This window comes from Peromyscus californicus, unplaced genomic scaffold (assembly GCF_007827085.1).
Source record: "Peromyscus californicus insignis strain IS unplaced genomic scaffold, ASM782708v3 Scaffold_9__1_contigs__length_137607984, whole genome shotgun sequence".
Taxonomy (NCBI): domain Eukaryota; kingdom Metazoa; phylum Chordata; class Mammalia; order Rodentia; family Cricetidae; genus Peromyscus; species Peromyscus californicus.
The window spans coordinates 49,675,041-49,691,987 of NW_026294617.1; the positions used below are offsets into that span (position 1 = coordinate 49,675,041).

General features: G+C 36.6%; 1 pseudogene; it reads left to right on the forward strand.

Moving 5' to 3' along the window:
* Window positions 1-11,908: 11,908 nt before the first annotated feature.
* Window positions 11,909-16,262, forward strand: LOC128106586 (transcriptional regulator ATRX-like; annotated as a pseudogene).
* The last annotated feature ends 685 nt before the right edge of the window (window positions 16,263-16,947 follow it).

The following is a 16,947-nucleotide window of genomic DNA, read 5'->3' on the forward strand; positions in this document are numbered from 1 at the left end:
ACAGTTCTCCAGACTGAATTAGGGTCAGGACTTCAAAATAGGTACAAAGTAATCAATATTGTCTATTGTGGAACACTCCTTTACACTGTGTGAAATTGTGTCTTGTGATTGGTTTGATAAAAAGCTAAATGGCCAATAGGTAGGCAGGAGGTATAGTAGGGACTTTTGGACAGAGAGAGCTCTGGGAAAAAGAAAGGTGAACTTGTCAGCAGACTCAGAGGAACAGATATGTAGGAGAAGAGATAAAAGCCATGAGTCATGTGGCAACACATAGCTGAACAGAAACAGGTTAGTTTAAGTTATAAGAGCTAGTGACACAAGTTTAAGCTATAGGCTGAGCTTTCATAATTAGTAAGTCTCTGTGAAATTTTTGGTGAGCTAGTGAAGCAAATAAAAGTCTAACTACAATTGTGAGGTCACTAAAAGTCTTTTGTTCTTTTGGCTAGTTAACTGTGGCTCATTCTCTACCTTATATGTGAAAAATATTTTTCAAGATAACTCATATATTAAGCCAAATCAAGTGCCCAGGTAAAAGCTCAGGATCCAGACCTGGAGGTATATCTGCATGGAAATGATATTTACCTTTGCTGGTGAGGAAATTTAAAACATCAAAAAATAAATTTTTATAAAAGAAGATAACTGTATCCAGATCCCTCAGTAGTTGGATGGGGTTTCTAGCACGACAATTAGGGTGTTTGGCCATCCCATCACCAGAGTAGATCAGTTCGGCCCTGGGTGGAGCTCTGGGAGTCCAATTAGCAAGAATGAGGAGGGTTTATATGAGCAAGAATTGTTGAGACCAAGGTTGGATTAAGCACAGGGACAAATAGCCAAACGAATGGAAACACATGAACTATGAACCAATGGCTGAGGGGTCATCAACTGGATCAGGCCCTCTGAATGGGTAAGACAGTTGATTGGCTTGATCTGTTTGGGAGGCACCCAAGCAGTGGGACCAGGTCCTGTGCACATTGCATGAGTTGGCTGTTTGTAACTTGGGGCCTATGCAGGATCGCTTGGCTTGGCCTGGGAGGAGGGGAATGGACCTGTCTGGACTGAGTCTACCAGGTTGATCTCAGTCCGCCTGGGAGGCTTTGCCCTGGAGGAAGTGGGAATGGGGGGTGGGCTGGGGGGAAGGTGAGGGGGGCTAGAGGGGTGAGAACAAGGGAATTCGTGGCTGATATGTAGAACTGAATTGTACTGCAAAATAAAAATTAAAAAAAAAATAAAATAAAAAAAGAAGATAAAGAAGATGGATGGTGGAATGATAATTCCAGTCAATATAATATTCTGAAAAGGAAATGTTGTAATATGTGGTGGTACTTGTTCTTGAACAATCCTTGGGTCTACCCCACAGAACACTGAAGGCTTCCTTCAGGTAATGTGCAGTGATGTTCTGACATGATGGAGGCAAATCCTTGATTACTCTGATTCCATCTTCCAGTAGAAGCTATAAAGAGCAACAGGGAATAATTCCACTTCTTACTAACCCTTCCAGTGTCTGTAAAATAACAGCACAGTCATTTACAATATTATGCAGTACACAGCAATTAAATCCCTGGTCTCTTGATTATATTTTTAATGTACCCACCTAAAATATTCTGAAGTTAATTTTAAGGTAGTGATTTGTGTATGCTTTAATTCTCCGTTAAATTACTCCATACCATGCTTTAGTTTAATAGAAAGCTATCTTTGAATAATTTTGAAAAGTGGGGCAGTTATATCATTAGTTTTGGTTTTTCATTGGATAAATGTAAAATATGAGACTTAATTGGAGTTCAATTACTTAAAATTTCTTATGGTCACCATTGTCGTTTTGCCATTTAAAAAAAAAATCTACTTTTTAAACATTGAAATATGTGCTCACATTAATTTGAACTTGTATGACAATCTTTCTGAATTTATTTCTTTTACTTTTTACCTTATAGTTACTGGCTAAAATACAGTAGTATTATATAAAACCACAGAAAATTCTATTTAGCCCAGTCCTTATTCTAGCTATTTCGTGTATTTTAATAATAAATAATGACAAGTAATATTTCTGTAGTTCCTGAATTGCCGCTTTTATGACTACTTCAAAATACACATGTTGAATGACACATAACTTTTTTAAAGATGGTAATACCTTTTTTGTATAGATATATTGGCATGACAAAAATTAAAGTGTGTTGTGATCTCAAATAAGCTCCTACATCTCAAGTATTGACTATAGAGTGTGATCAAGATACAGAGACCAACTATTTCTCTTTATGTAGATCTGCTCTCCACATGGTGCGCCATGCAAGGTGTCCCTAGGAAAAGCTAGAGCTGAAAACTGAAACTTGTTAAAATATTGACATATCTCAGAATCCACTAACATTGTCAAGGACTACAAATGTCATGGAAGTTAAAAAAAATGTAGAGATGTAGAAAAATAACTTGGATTCAATGTTCAATACAGTCACTATGGACTGAGAAAAATTTAACCTCAGGATAAACTCTGAAGCCTCATTAAACTGAGACATAGTGGAAAGAAATATGATAAATAGCCAAACATCACTAGAGAATTAACTTTAATTTTGATTACTGACCCCAAATTCTACATGGACACTCAATCCTGCCAAGACATATGCCACATATTTTCAGGAAGTGATTTTTCTACTTTGCATGAACTCTGTCTTCCCCTATATTCACTTCCACTGCCCAGAGAGTAAAATGATGGCCCAAAGGGCATTTCTTCTTAACAACATATCCTTTTTATTTCTCATTAGTTTTGATATTTTGGCTTCAAATTAAAATTTATATTTGTGCTTCCCAGAGAAAAGAGGAATATTTTGACTAAATGGAATATAACCCTATCTGTTCGCTGCCAAATGTATTAATAGATTTGTATCTGAAGCCTTCTACTCTGCTTCCTCTACCAAACACAAAACATAAATCGCTGTCCCCTGATGTTCTACTCCCAGGTCTATCTTAGTTACTAATCCAGTTTACCCTTGAAAGTCATTTCTTTTTCTATGTCATTATATTTTGATGTCAGTTAAGAAATATTTTTGAGAATCTGATAGGATGATGATATTTCTACTCATTTAACAATAGCAATTTGCTTCAGTCTACAGATAAAATCCAATAATGATGAATAAAAATACTCATTATTACCACATGTGACACTCTAGGTAGTTTATAATTGCTGTGCTTACATTATACTGTGGTTAAAACAAATTATTCATCCTAAAGTACCTCATTGGAGTAGTAGGATGCCTTTTAAAACTGTGTGAAAAATAGGAAAATTTTCTAGACCTAAATTTTTCTGATAATGATTATGTAATATATACTTCAGTCTCTGTATCCAACTATTTCTTGTTCTTCCTCTATTAGAGTACTCTGTAAAAACAGGGATTGGGATGGGATAATAAACCTTAACCTCTATCTAGAGATTTCTATTTCCAAAAATTAAGAACATCTTCAATGATCTATCTATTCATAAAATATAATACTTTAAATAATGGTATTTTAGTGTATATCTTACTGACAATAAACCAGTAATTGAAAATTCATCATTAATCTAATTAATGTAATATGTTAAATCATGGATAAATTGATTTTTGTTGTATGAACCTGAAACTTATTTTTAAATTATTGTTTTATTGTTAGGAATTTTATATGTATTTTGATTAAATTTATCCCCATTCTCTCCTCTCCAACTTCTCTCCTATCCTCCCATTGTTAAAATTTATTTTTTCTAGTAAGTTAGAATTGCTTTTATTTAATCAAACTTATTTCTTCATCTTAATACTTCTGCAGTTTTAATGATATTTAGTGATCTATTTAATATGTAATATTACTATTTTAATATATTTAATATATATCATGCATATTGCTTTATTCTACAAGCAAATAAGGGAGAAATTTTCCAAATTTTGTTTTTTATTAGACTTAATCTTAATAGAGCTTATTTTAAATTTTGCTGTTAATGTTAATGCATTCACCCTACTATTCTAAAATGCAGAATGACATTAAGTGATACTTAATGTTAACTAGCTTTAATGAGTTTATAAAACTTTTTATTCTCAGTTAATTCTGGGGATGATGCATTCATAAATGTGAGGATTCCACTTCATTAAGTAGAAATGAAACAACAGTGAAAATCAGTGAGATTCATTGCTCAATCTAAACAGCTGCAGCACTGTTATTGCTGTGAAATAAATACAATGTATTTAGTCAGCACTGGGAAATCACACTTTTATTAATGTAATTTCTGATTTCCCCTTGAATCCCATGCAGTTCATCTGTAGCAGAGATTCAGACCTCTTACATACAACATTAACTTAAAAATTATTTCACCAAAAGGAATAGTAGGTGTATTCTTCAATAACTTTAGGTTAATTTTCTAAATTTAACAACAATGACAAGGGGCTAGGGAAATAACTTGCTGATTAAGAGCACTTGCACTCTTGGTAAGATTAAAGTTTCATTATCAACACTCAAATTTGGAAATTTACAATTTCTTTAACACCAAGGGATTCTATGGCCTCTTATGAACTCTACAGGCATTGACAGATATGCAGACATACGCATCAATTAAAAATAAAAATCTAATGACAGAGTGAGTAAATTCCACCAGTTATTTTATAAGGTACAATCTGAGTCTTCTAAAGCTTTTCAAACTTTACATCACTTCACATTAAATTTTAAAACTTGAATGTAATGTGGGATAATATTTAAAAATGAGACCACTTAATTGATTAATTTGTTATATAAGACTTTTCTATACTATAGTTTTTGGGTAAATTTTATTCTATGTTCAAGTCCCATAAGCTAAACAAAAATCAATCACCTCTCTGCACTTCAGTGCATGAAATATATAACCATCATATTATGAGTACTGATTTGAAATTGATATTAAAGACTTCTGAAAATAAAATGCTAGAGATAAATAAAAAATGATTATTGGCATGATAATTGTTACTCAATTATCCATTATGAGAAAATATAACAAAAGCATGCAACTGGTATGAAAGGAGAAAAATCGCTTCATAATGAGGAAATTTTTTAAAGTTGTATTTATTTTACTTTTTGTTTCTTTAGAAAATACCAAGTATCAAAGGTGCTATAAAGTTGAGATGGAGTCATAATTTCTATTTGTATTTTATTCTAACCCCTTAAGAATATGTACTGACTCATCCATGAATTTTGTCACCTTTGCTTACAAAAGTGTTTATGTCTTTAAATATATATGCATGTATGTGTGTGTGTGTGTGTGTGTGTGTGTATTTAAAGGAAAACAGTCATCACTTTGCAAAAAAGGCAATGGGGTGAGTACAAGGGAGGGTTTGAGGGGAGAAAGGGAAGGAGAAATGATGTAATATATTATAATCTAAAAATCAATCACTATAAAAAGAAATTGCTCTAGATTTCAGGATGTTTTCTCCACCCTTAAGACCAAGATTAAGAAGTATACTTATTAGATACTGAAAAGTAGTTATAGAAAGCTAAATTAAGTCTGCATGACAAGTTATAATCTTATCAACACTTGCAGGTGGATAATAATAGTACATTTATTGCACTTTAAATTTAAATTTATGAAAGTGGTGGTCTTAATAAAGCATAAGTGAAAAGACATGATAATGAAAGATAAATATTTGAAGTGTTCCTTGAAGCATGATAATTACACATGTAAAAAATTAAGGAAATGGAAAATAAGGAAAAGAATAACTTAGCAGTGTTAAGACCAAACTAAGAAGGAACGTCATCAATTTAAAAAAATAAAATAAAATAAACCCACAAAAACTGTATCCCTTAAGCTGTAAAGCATAAAAGAAATAGATGATTTTCACCACTTAATTTAAAACAAGTAGAACTCAAGAACCTAAAAAGACCCACAACAAATGAGATTTAAACAGTAATAAAATTAAAATGCTATCCAGCTAAAAAATACTCCAGGGCCAGATTGATTCAAAGCAGAATTTCAGGCTTTCCAAGATGATCTACAGCCAATTCTTTTTAAACTATTTAAAACAGAAAAAACACTTTCAGACTCCTTCTCTAGTACTCAAACCTGGTAAAGACACAAGAGCAAAGACAAAGAAAAATATGAGCCTATAGAAAGAGCTACAAAATGGAATGCCCAGGAGTGAGTAGACAATATTGTGGAAATGACTATTTTACCAAAAACTATTTATAGATTTTGTGTAATCCCAATCAAAATCCTCTCTCATTCTGTGAAGAGATTAAAAAGAAAATCTTTTGATATATTTATTTATTTATATTTTTATTAAGAAATTTTTATTTATTTTACATACCAATCACAAATCCCCCTCTCTTCCTTCCTCCTGCCACCCAAGCTTGTCCCCAGTCCACCCCTGTTTCACTCCTCTGAAAAGGTAAAGCCTCCCATGGGGAGTCAACAGAGTCTGGTACATTCAGTTGAGGTAGGTCCAAGCCCCTTCCCCTGAATCAAGGCTGTGCAAGGTGTCGCAACATAGGTAATGGTCTTTCAAAAGCCAGCTCATACACCAGGGATGGATGGATCCTAATCCTACTGCCAGAGGGGTCCTTAAGCAGATCAGGCTACACAACTGTCTCACTTATGCAGAGGGCCTAGCTCAATACCATGCACGCTCCATAACTCTTGGTCTAAAGTTTATAAGTTCCCATTAGCTTGATTTGGTTGACTCCATAGGTTTCCCCATCATGATATTGATGCCCCTTGCTCATAGAATCCTTTTTTCCCCTCTTCCACTGGACTCCTGGAGCTCGGCCTGGTGCTTGGCTGTGGATATCTGGGTCTGCTTCCATCAGTTACTGGATGAAGATTATATGAAGACAGTTAGGGTATTCACCTATCTGATTACTGAGGTAAGCCAGTTTAGGCATCCTCTCCACTATTGCTAGTAGTCTAAGGTGGGGTCATTCTTGTGGATTCCTGGGAACTTCCCTAGCACCAGGTTTCTCCCTATCCCCATAATGTCTCCCTCTATCAAGGTATCTGTATTCATTGCTTTCCCACTCTGCCCCTCTTCCAGCTCAACCATCATGTTCTCTTATGTTCTCATCCCCCTTCCCCTACCCCTCATGGAGATCTCATCTATTTCCCCTTCCCAGGGCAATCCATTCATCCTTTCCTAGGGTGATCCCTATTAGCTAGCTTCTCTGGAGCTGTGGGTTGTAGTCTGGTTATCCTTTGCTTTACATCTAGTATCCACTTATGAGTGAGTACATACCATGTTTGTCTTTCTGAGTCTGGTTTACCTCACTCAGGATGATATTTTCTGGTTCCATCCATTTGCCTGCAAATTTCATGATGTCATTGTGTGTTTTACTGTTGAGTAGTATTCCTTTGTGTATATGTACCACATATTCTTTATACATTCTTATGTTTGGTTCTATCCTAGGCCTCTGGGCTGTCCTGCCTCTAAGTCCTGGTCCTCCAGGCATTATCAGAGATGTACTTCCTCTCATGGTATGGTCTTTAGCTGGACCAATTATTGGCTGGATACTCCAATAATTTCTGTGCCACCATTATCCCAGCACATCTTACAGACAGGATAAATTATAGGACAAATTATAGGTCAATGGTTACATGGCTGGATTGCACTACCAATCCCTTCACTAAAAGTCTTTCTTGGTTATAGGGGATCACTGGTTCAATCTCTGTATCTCCCATGGCTAGGAGTTTTAGCTAGGGTCACCCTTACAGATGTATGGGACTTTTCATTACAGTAGGTTTCTAGCTAGTCCCAGAAATGCACCACCCTCCATTTCAGTTGTCTCTCCCAATGCTTTCTCCCTCAATCTTCCCTGTACCTGATCCCTTAATGATTCCTGATGATAATCTGCTATACTCGTAGATTAGTGCCTAATCAAATTGTCATCAGAGAGGCTTCAGTGTGTAACTGGTAGAAACAAATGAAGAGACCCACAGCCAAACATTAGGTAGAGTTCAGGAATCCTGTGGAAGAGGGGGAGGAAGGATTGTGGGAGCCAGAAGAGTCAAGGACACCACAAGAAAACCCACAGAATCAACTAACCTGCGCTCATAGAGACTGAACCTACAACTAAAGAGCTTGCACGGGACTGACCTAGACTCTCTGAACATATGTTACAGTTGTGTAGCTTGATCTTCTTGTAGGACTCCTAACCGTGGGAGTAAGAAGGCTGTCTGACTCTATTACCTGCTTTTGGGACCCTTGGCTCCTACTGAATCCTAGTCTAGCCTTAATAAGAGAGGAGGTACCTAGATTTACTGAAATAGGATATGCTATGATGTACATGGGAGGTCTGTCCTTTTCTAAAGAGAAAGGAGGAGGAGTTGATGAAGGGGAGAGGGACGGTTGGAAGGATGGACTGGACGGAGAGGAGGGAAGGAGGGAAAAGTGATCAGGCTGTATAAAAATAAATATATTAATTAATAACAAAACTTAAAAATCCTAAAATTCATAGAAAACCACAGAAGACTCTGGATAACCAAACAACCTTGAATAAAAATAGCAATTCTGGACAATTCTTGATTGTATCTTAATTATTGACTGTATCTTAATCAAGTCTTAAGATATATTACTGAGACATAGTAATAAAAACAGTATAGTACTGGCAAAGAAACAGACATCTAAACCAATGGAACAATGGAATTGAAGACCTAAGCATGAAGAGATAATTTTGACAGAAATTCCAAAATATATACTGGAGGGGGGAAAAAAAAGCATCTTCAACAAATAGTGCTGGGAAAACTGGATTTCCACATGCAGAAAATGCAAAAGTTTCCCCTATTTACTACCTTGCACAAACACTAACTCCAAAGAAATCAAAGACCATCATTGTAAGACAAATTGCTAAATAGTCTTATTAAAAAAAAAATAAAAAAAGTCAAATATTGGCGGGAAAACTGAGAGATCAGAAAAGCAGAAAGAAGCCACCACATTGTTACTGCTAGGAAATACTCAGCCCAGGAGATCTACTTCCTCTATACTCACACCTATATTCTTTCTGTGCCCTGCCATCTTACTTCCTCTCTCTGCCAAGCTACATCACTTCCTTTTTCTGCCCAGCTTTATCACTTCCTATCTGTCTGTACAGACCTCCAGACCTCTATGGTTAACTAGAACTAAGATTAAAGGTGTGTACCACCACACCTTCCTCTGTTCCCAGTGTGGCCTTGAATTCACAGAGATCTGGATGAATCTCTGCCTCCTAAAAGCTAGGATTAAGGTATGTGTTACCACTGCCTGATCTCTTTATTTAATATAGTGGCTGGCTTTATCCTCTGATCTCCAGACAAGCTTTATTTGTTACAGCATAAATAAAATATCAACACATCATAACTGAGGCCCAACCCTTTTATGAAATTTATTCACTCATACAAATGGTAGACATACAAACTGGCAAACAAAACTCTCATATACATAAAATAACAAAAATAAAAAATGTTTCAAAAAGTAGTAACTAATACTTCTTTATCATAGCAGAGTAACTTAGAGATTAAAACACAAAGTAATATATTTTTAAAAAAATGAAAAGAGGACAAAATTCACAATACAAAGAATTAATATTTGGAGAATATAAATGTTCAGCATTTTCATTTGCTCACTACATGTTGCATAATTCTATTTAATTATCTAAATATTTCTTGATTATGTATAAATAGTATGTCAGTAATACCTTTGATATAACCCATTTTTCTCTGAACATTCAGTGTTTGAGTTTAGGAAGTCCATCTGCAACTGAAGATATTATCTAATTCTATAATCTTAGTTAAATAAACTTCATTCTTAAAAAATAAAACATATGAGATGTGCAATATATCTGTATAATTTCAATTCCTTCTCCAAATTAAGAGAAAATGTAATACTTTTATAAAGGAAATATGACAAGAAGGACTTACTTACACTTCACTCACTGTTCTAAGACATGTTATAGAATAATACTTATCACACTCCAGAATAGATACAGAGAACTCATGGGTAGTTGAGTTCTTGACTACTATCAGACACACTTTGAGACTTAGAAACAGGCAATAAAAAGAAACCCATTTATATGTAAAATTATATGTATTAATTTGAAATAGACTTTGTTTAGGGAATCACACTAAATAATATTATAATGCCTAAAAATAATGGATAAATGCTGTTTTGAGACATTTATCTCACATGAGAGTAGAAATACAATTAAGTTGTGAGACATCTTAAATGTTCGTATTGGTTACTTTAATAACTTTATTTTCAATTTTTCTGATATCAGTATGCTTATGTAACACTTCTACCTAATAACCTACGAGATGTCAATGCATTATACCTTTCTATCAATAAAAGGCATCCATCAAGAAAAGTACCAAATATACTTCACTGTCCATTTTGCATACAATATTTTCTGTTAATAATAAATGGGAGGTAATATATTATTGTAATATTTAGACAACATTAGTGTTAAGCTGGTGTGTGTGTGTATGTGTGTGTGTGTGTGTGTGTGTGTGTGTGTGTGTGAGAGAGAGAGAGAGAGAGAGAGAGAGAGAGAGAGAGAGAGAGAGAGAGAGAGAGAGAGTTACATTCACATTTGCAAATTAATGTTGGTGCAGGAGCTCAATGACCATTGACGTAACTCAGTATCTACATCAGGCCAATAATAAGTTATAATCAATACTTTGTGAAACCATCTGGCCACCTAGCAACACTATGCCCATGATGGATTTGAAACTTGACAACTATTTTTGTTTCGCTTATTGAGAGGGCTGGGGAGCCAGACCAGAGCCATGACAGGTTTCTAATAGCCATGCTTTTGGGAACCAGGCCTTAGTTTCAGTTTACTGGAACTGGCTGGAGCTGAGCAAGCAGGTCTCAGGAAGACCACAACTCAGGTGCAACCAATCAACAGGTGCCCCACAGTCTTCCGCTGGCTCAGCAGGCTCCCCTCAACCACCTGCTGGCTCAGCCAGCAATCCACAGCCCTCTGTAGCTATAGATAGCTTTCCCTACCCTCCTGTCAACAAGACCCTAACCACTACAGCCTTCACCCAATCAGCTCCCAGACTAACCTTTCCTCCACCAATCAGTACCAGATTAATCCTTCCTCCCTGGAATTCCCCTAACTCTGCTTAAAAGGAGTTTACACCTCTCTTCAGGGTCGCTATTTGCCACCCCATCATGCTGGAAATAAAAGCTCTTGCTAACTTGCCTACATGACTGTTGGTCTTCCTTGGGGCCTTCTCTTGGATCCTACGATTTATCTATGTAAGAGTTTTGTACTCCAGTCATTTTGCATGCAAAATTACAGATATGCAATAACTAGTTCTGTGTCTGCTACTATTTCTGAGTTTTGCATAAAGCACTGTATCCCTTGGCAGTGAACTCAGTGCCCCAAGTCCTTATATCCTTGTCATTTTGGCGTCCTACATGGATATATATCGTTTACAAAAGAATCAATTAGAATGTTTTTACCATTAGATTTTACTAAATTAGATTTTTTTAAAAAAATTGATTTAGGTGCACTCCACAGTTAAACTGTACCGTATCTTGATATTTGGTAGACTATGATTTAGAAAGCTCATAGGCATAGATACGGATCCTTTCTATCCTCAGTATCACTGCTTGCTCATCTGATAAATAGCAAAAATTCCCATTTTGTCTGAGGGAAGATTTAATGAATGAGATATTCTTAGATTCCTGCCCCATCCCATCAGAGGCATAACTTTTAATTATATTTCTTTTCTACCATACGCAGAATTCCTGATATTTCGGGCCAACAAAATGGCGGCGTGACGTAGTTTGGTTTCCATGGCAACGTAGCGGTCTTTCTGCTTTGGGGGGTGTCCAGCGTGGTCTCCGGTCTCCGAAAACCAGTGAAATTTCAGTGGATTTTGATAGTAATAGAGGGCACCTGGGAGTGAGGAACTCTACCCAAGGGCTGCTGAAGGCGAACAGGCATCGGAGCAGGAAACATGAGTGCTGATCCCAAGAGAAAGCCACTTGTGCAGACCGTTCATGACTTCTGAGCACATTCACCAGAGGAACCCAAGGGTACATCTTTTCCATAATGTGGAATGACCTGACACACAGGTAAAATCAGTAGTTCTGGAAATATCTTTGATATGATGGAAAACAGTAAGGAAGGGGAAACTAACTCCTCAGAAATTCCCATATTGTTAAGACCATCACGATCAAAGAGGAAAAAACCTTCAATTGTGACAAAATGTGTAGAATCCGGTAATGAAAAACCCACGGAGGAGACTATAAATGTAAAAGCTACTCGTCAAAATTCAGAAAATGATACTTCTATGCAACACTTATCAAAAGGTACAGTGATTTCACAGCTAGACCTATTACTGAATGAAGACAAAAATGATTTTAAAGTGACTGAACTTAGAAGCAAAAGAAAAATGAGAATTGAAAATTTCAAAAAGCACAGAGACAGATTTGGGGGGATTGTGAACTGCACTGCTTGTGGACAACAGGTCAATCAATTTCAAAAATATTCCTTTTATAGACACCCTTCACTAAAAGTCCTCATCTGTAAGAACTGCTTTAAGTATTACATGAGTGGTGACATTAGCAGTGACTCAGATGGAACAGATGAGCAATGTAGATGGTGTGCAGAAGGGGGGACCTTGGTTTGTTGTGATTTTTGCCATAATGCCTTCTGTAAGAAATGCATCCTGTACAACCTTGGTCGAAAAGAGCTATCTACAATACTGGATGAAAGCCATCAATGGCATTGCTACGTGTGTCGTCCAGAGCCTCTATTGAACTTAGTCACTGCATGCAATGGTGTATTTGAGAATTTAGAACAAATGTTCCAAAAAAATAAGAAGACAGAAGTTAACAGGGAAAAGAATAGTGAAGTATGTGACCATATACCCATAGCTTCTCCAAGGAAGAACAGTCCTGGATGTAATGGAGAAAAAACAAAATTAGATAATTCGTGTTCTGATTCTGTACCCTGTGCTTACTCATCACTACTTGTACCCCAAGAGATGATAAGGAAGACAAAAAAACTGATTGAGATAACATCCAGCACAAACTCCAGCTATATTAAGTTTCTAAAACAGGCAGCAGATAATTCAGAAATGAGTTCTTCTGTGAAGTTATGTCAGCTTAAGGCTTTTAAATCTGTGTTGACTGATATCAAGAAGGCTCATCTTTCCTTAGAAGATGACTTGAATTCAGAAATTCAAGCTTTGGATGCTGTATATAAAGAGAAAACTACCAAAGATCTTAAAATTACAGATGTTTATTCTAAAACAAAAATTCAAAAGGGGAGAAAATCCTGTGCTACAGAAAATCAGTGTTTTTTAAAGTTGGATGCTAGATCAACAACGAAGATGATGGACAGCAAGCATTTCACAGTAGAGGATCGAAAAGCAAATAAAAGCGAAAATAAGAGATCAAGTAGGAAAGATGGACCTCAGAATGAACCCACTAACACTTACGAAGACTTAGGCATAGATGTTGTGTCTGCTTCTTCCTCAGTTCCTGAAGACATTTTTGACAGCCTTGAGACTGTTACGGAAGTTCAGAGTTCAACTGATTATCGAGGAGAAGATAGCAACAGTGGGACTGAGCCAGAACTGGAGAGCTCCTCTCTAAAACTGAACTTTCCTTCAAAGGCTATTAAGTCCAAAATTACAGCAAACGTACGAAAAGAAATACATGATAAACTCACCCAAGTGTCCCTTTCTAATGCCTCAATTCAAGGCACTGACTTCCAGCAAGTTCCACAAGAGAAAAATTTCAGTAAACATTCTGGGGTGGCCCCTGGTTTGGAGAAATGTGGAGCCAAAGAGGAAAATAGTGAGAATGAGCGTTTGGGTGAAAATAATGTTGCATCACTCATAGAAGAATCTGATCTTCAAAGATCCTTACATGTAAAAACCAAACGCTTGAGGCAACAGATAGAAGCCAACCTTTCAATAGCAAATTCAGATGAAGAAAGCAATGAAACCATTAAAGAGAAGAAACACTTGTCAGTTCTGATAAGAAGAAAGGCTAAGCAAAATTATCCTTTTACTGCTATTGATAACCCTAAACCTCATAAGGTGCCCAAATCGAAACAAGCAAGGATTGTAGATCAAAGTTCTGATTCTGATGAAATCCAAGCAGTCCTCACAGAGGTAAGCCAAATGGGTCACTGTTCTTCAGACACTGACATTAATGAAATACAGGTAATTCATAAAATTCAAACAGGGAAAGATGCTAATGACAAAAGAAAACGGAGAAGTTCCACTTCCGGTTCAGATTTTGGTATTAAAAAGGGGAAGCCAACTAAAAGCTCTATAATCTCTGAAAGGACATGCCAAAACTACTCTGAGTCTTCTCATTATGACTCAGAATTCAAAAGAAAGATAAAAATCATGCACAACATTGGCCTAGACAGAGTGATCAAGAGGAGTGTTTCAAATAAGAAAGACTGTGACTCTTCTGAAGATGAAATGCAAAGTAAAATAGCAGTGGATACTGAAAGGAAGGAAAGGGTGACCACTGAGCAAGGAATATCTGATGACACTGATGGGAAGTGGGAAGAGAACTTCACTGGAACGGACAGTTCAGTCAAGAAATGCAAGCGTGAGGTGGAATTGGGAGAGGTGCTTTATAAGAAGCAGCTACATGTTTCCTCTGATGGTACTGAAAAACCTGCAGGGCTGGAAGGGAATGTGAAAATTCCTGAGGACAAAATACTTGCTAAAACTAAAGAAAATATTAAACACCTGAAAATCAAAGCATGTAGAACCGTACAGAGTGGTTCATCCGATGCTACTGATAAATTTCCAAAGAAGGAAGAGAATGATGAGCCTTCAGGTTATAAGAAGCAGACCCAGAAGAAAACCGCAGCAAAAGGAAAGAAAACCACTCATGTGGAGGAAGAAACAGTCAAGGGAGAGCAACAGCAAGAGTCTTTATCAGATGCTCCTGAGAAATTCCCTGAAGGAGAAGAAACTGTTCATTTTCTTAAAGGAATAAAAAAAAGTAAGAATGACAATACTGATGGAGACAATAAAAGCAAAAGAATAAAAGATAAAATATCAAAAAATAAGAAAGAGTTATCTGATAGTGTGGAGAAGTTTCGAGGAACAGGAGATAGTTGTGACTCTTCAGAAAATAAAAAGAATAAGAATGAAGTGCCTGGTGGAGAAAAAGAAAAATGCATTTTGCCTGGAAAGAGTTCAAGGAAAAGGCCAGCATGTTTATCTGATACTGAAAATTATCGTTTGAAAGGAGAGTGTTGTGATTCTGCCACTAAGAGACAGAAAAGAATTAAATTGAGAGAAAGAAGAAATTTAAATTCAAAGAGAACTGCCCAAGAAACACAAAGTGATTCATCATCTCTTGATTCTATGGAAAGTTCAGAAGATGCTAAAAAGCAGAGGAAACGAAAAACTCCAGCCAAAAAGAAGACGGGCAATGCCACAGAAAAACAAAGAAATTCCTTAAAAACAACCACTAAAAGGATGCCAGCAGACAATACTTCTCCTTCTGATAATGTAGATGATGGTCAGTATTCTGTAGGTGAGGAGAACAGTGAGGAACAGGAGATAAAGCCTCTGATAGAGCGTTTGGTGCTGCATACTCACACTAGATGTTGTCAGTCTTCAAGAGACGATGATGCCTTATCAACACAAGTATCTGTCATAGAAGATAATGTTGATGACAACAGCGATCCTGAGAATAGGGTCGCCAGAAGGATGCTTTTGGAAGACATTAGAGCCAATGTTTGCTCTGAAGATGAAGATTCTCTACAAATGATGAATCATAAGGAGGATAAATAAATAAGTGAACTTTACAACGAAATGAGGGACCCCAAGAAGAGGAGGAAGGCCCAAATCAAGTCAATTCTGAATCAGATTCATCTATAGAACCTAAGAAGCCAAGATACAGACAGACTTTTGAACTATAAACTGCCTGTGAGGGATGGAGAGTCCAGAGAAGAAAAAGTTCAAAGTCTAAAGAGCATGAAGCCAACGGCAGAAATCAAAGGAAGGTGAGCAGTGAGGAGTCACAATATACCAGCTTTCAAGAATCAGTAATTAGTGGAGAAGTCAATGAATTTGAGGAGGGAAAGCAACCAAGGAAAGGGTCTGCACAGAAAGGAGAATTAGAAGAAAATCAGTAGAAATACAAGCAGAAAATTTCAAGCAGGTTCATCCTGTGAAAAAGAGACAGTCTGAAGAAAGAGTGGGGGAAGAGACAGAACTGGAGGAGGAAACTGATAAAACTAAGTCATCTACGAAAGGCAGAATGAAAATTTGGAGGGTTCTGAAAGTTGATAAAACTAAGAGCAGGAAAAAATATTCATGCTAGGATTTTTCCCATAAAATGGGTTTTTGTGTTTCTCTTCGTCTCCAGTTCTCCTCCATCACCCTCCCCGTCTACTGTCTTACTCTCACTTCTCATCCTTCCTCTTGCCCCACTTCTACCTTCTCCACTGCTTCTCCTCTTTAGTTAGTGTAGAAAAGAATTACACCATTCTGCCACTTCCCTACCTCCTTTCATGTACCCCTCCTTGCTCTCTCTCAAATCTGTGACCTTTTAAAATGAATTGTTGTTACACACATCTATGTATTAGTATTCCCATCTATATTATTAAATACGTAAATATAAATCACTCAGTCTGTTTAATATTATTTGTATTTATGTTTTCAGGGCTGATCATTTGATATTTAATAACCAATGGGTATGCTTTTCCTTTGGGACAAAAAAACTATTTCTCCCACCCTCAGCATTCCTTAGTTGCCTCTTAATTCTCTGTGTTGGGTTAACCCTAAGGCTGCAATAGTGGCTCACATGCCTGGGTGGTAACTAATAGCTCCCAAATGGAACTCAATATTATCTTAACATGGGGAAGTCATGCACAGTACCAAACACTTCAACACCTCTTCCCCATTCATGACCTCATTAATTCACCTGTGTGAGAGTGGTTTCGTGTTTTATAAAGGTCAATTATATGACATCATACAGAGTAGATTCGATGTGAAGTGCAATTTAA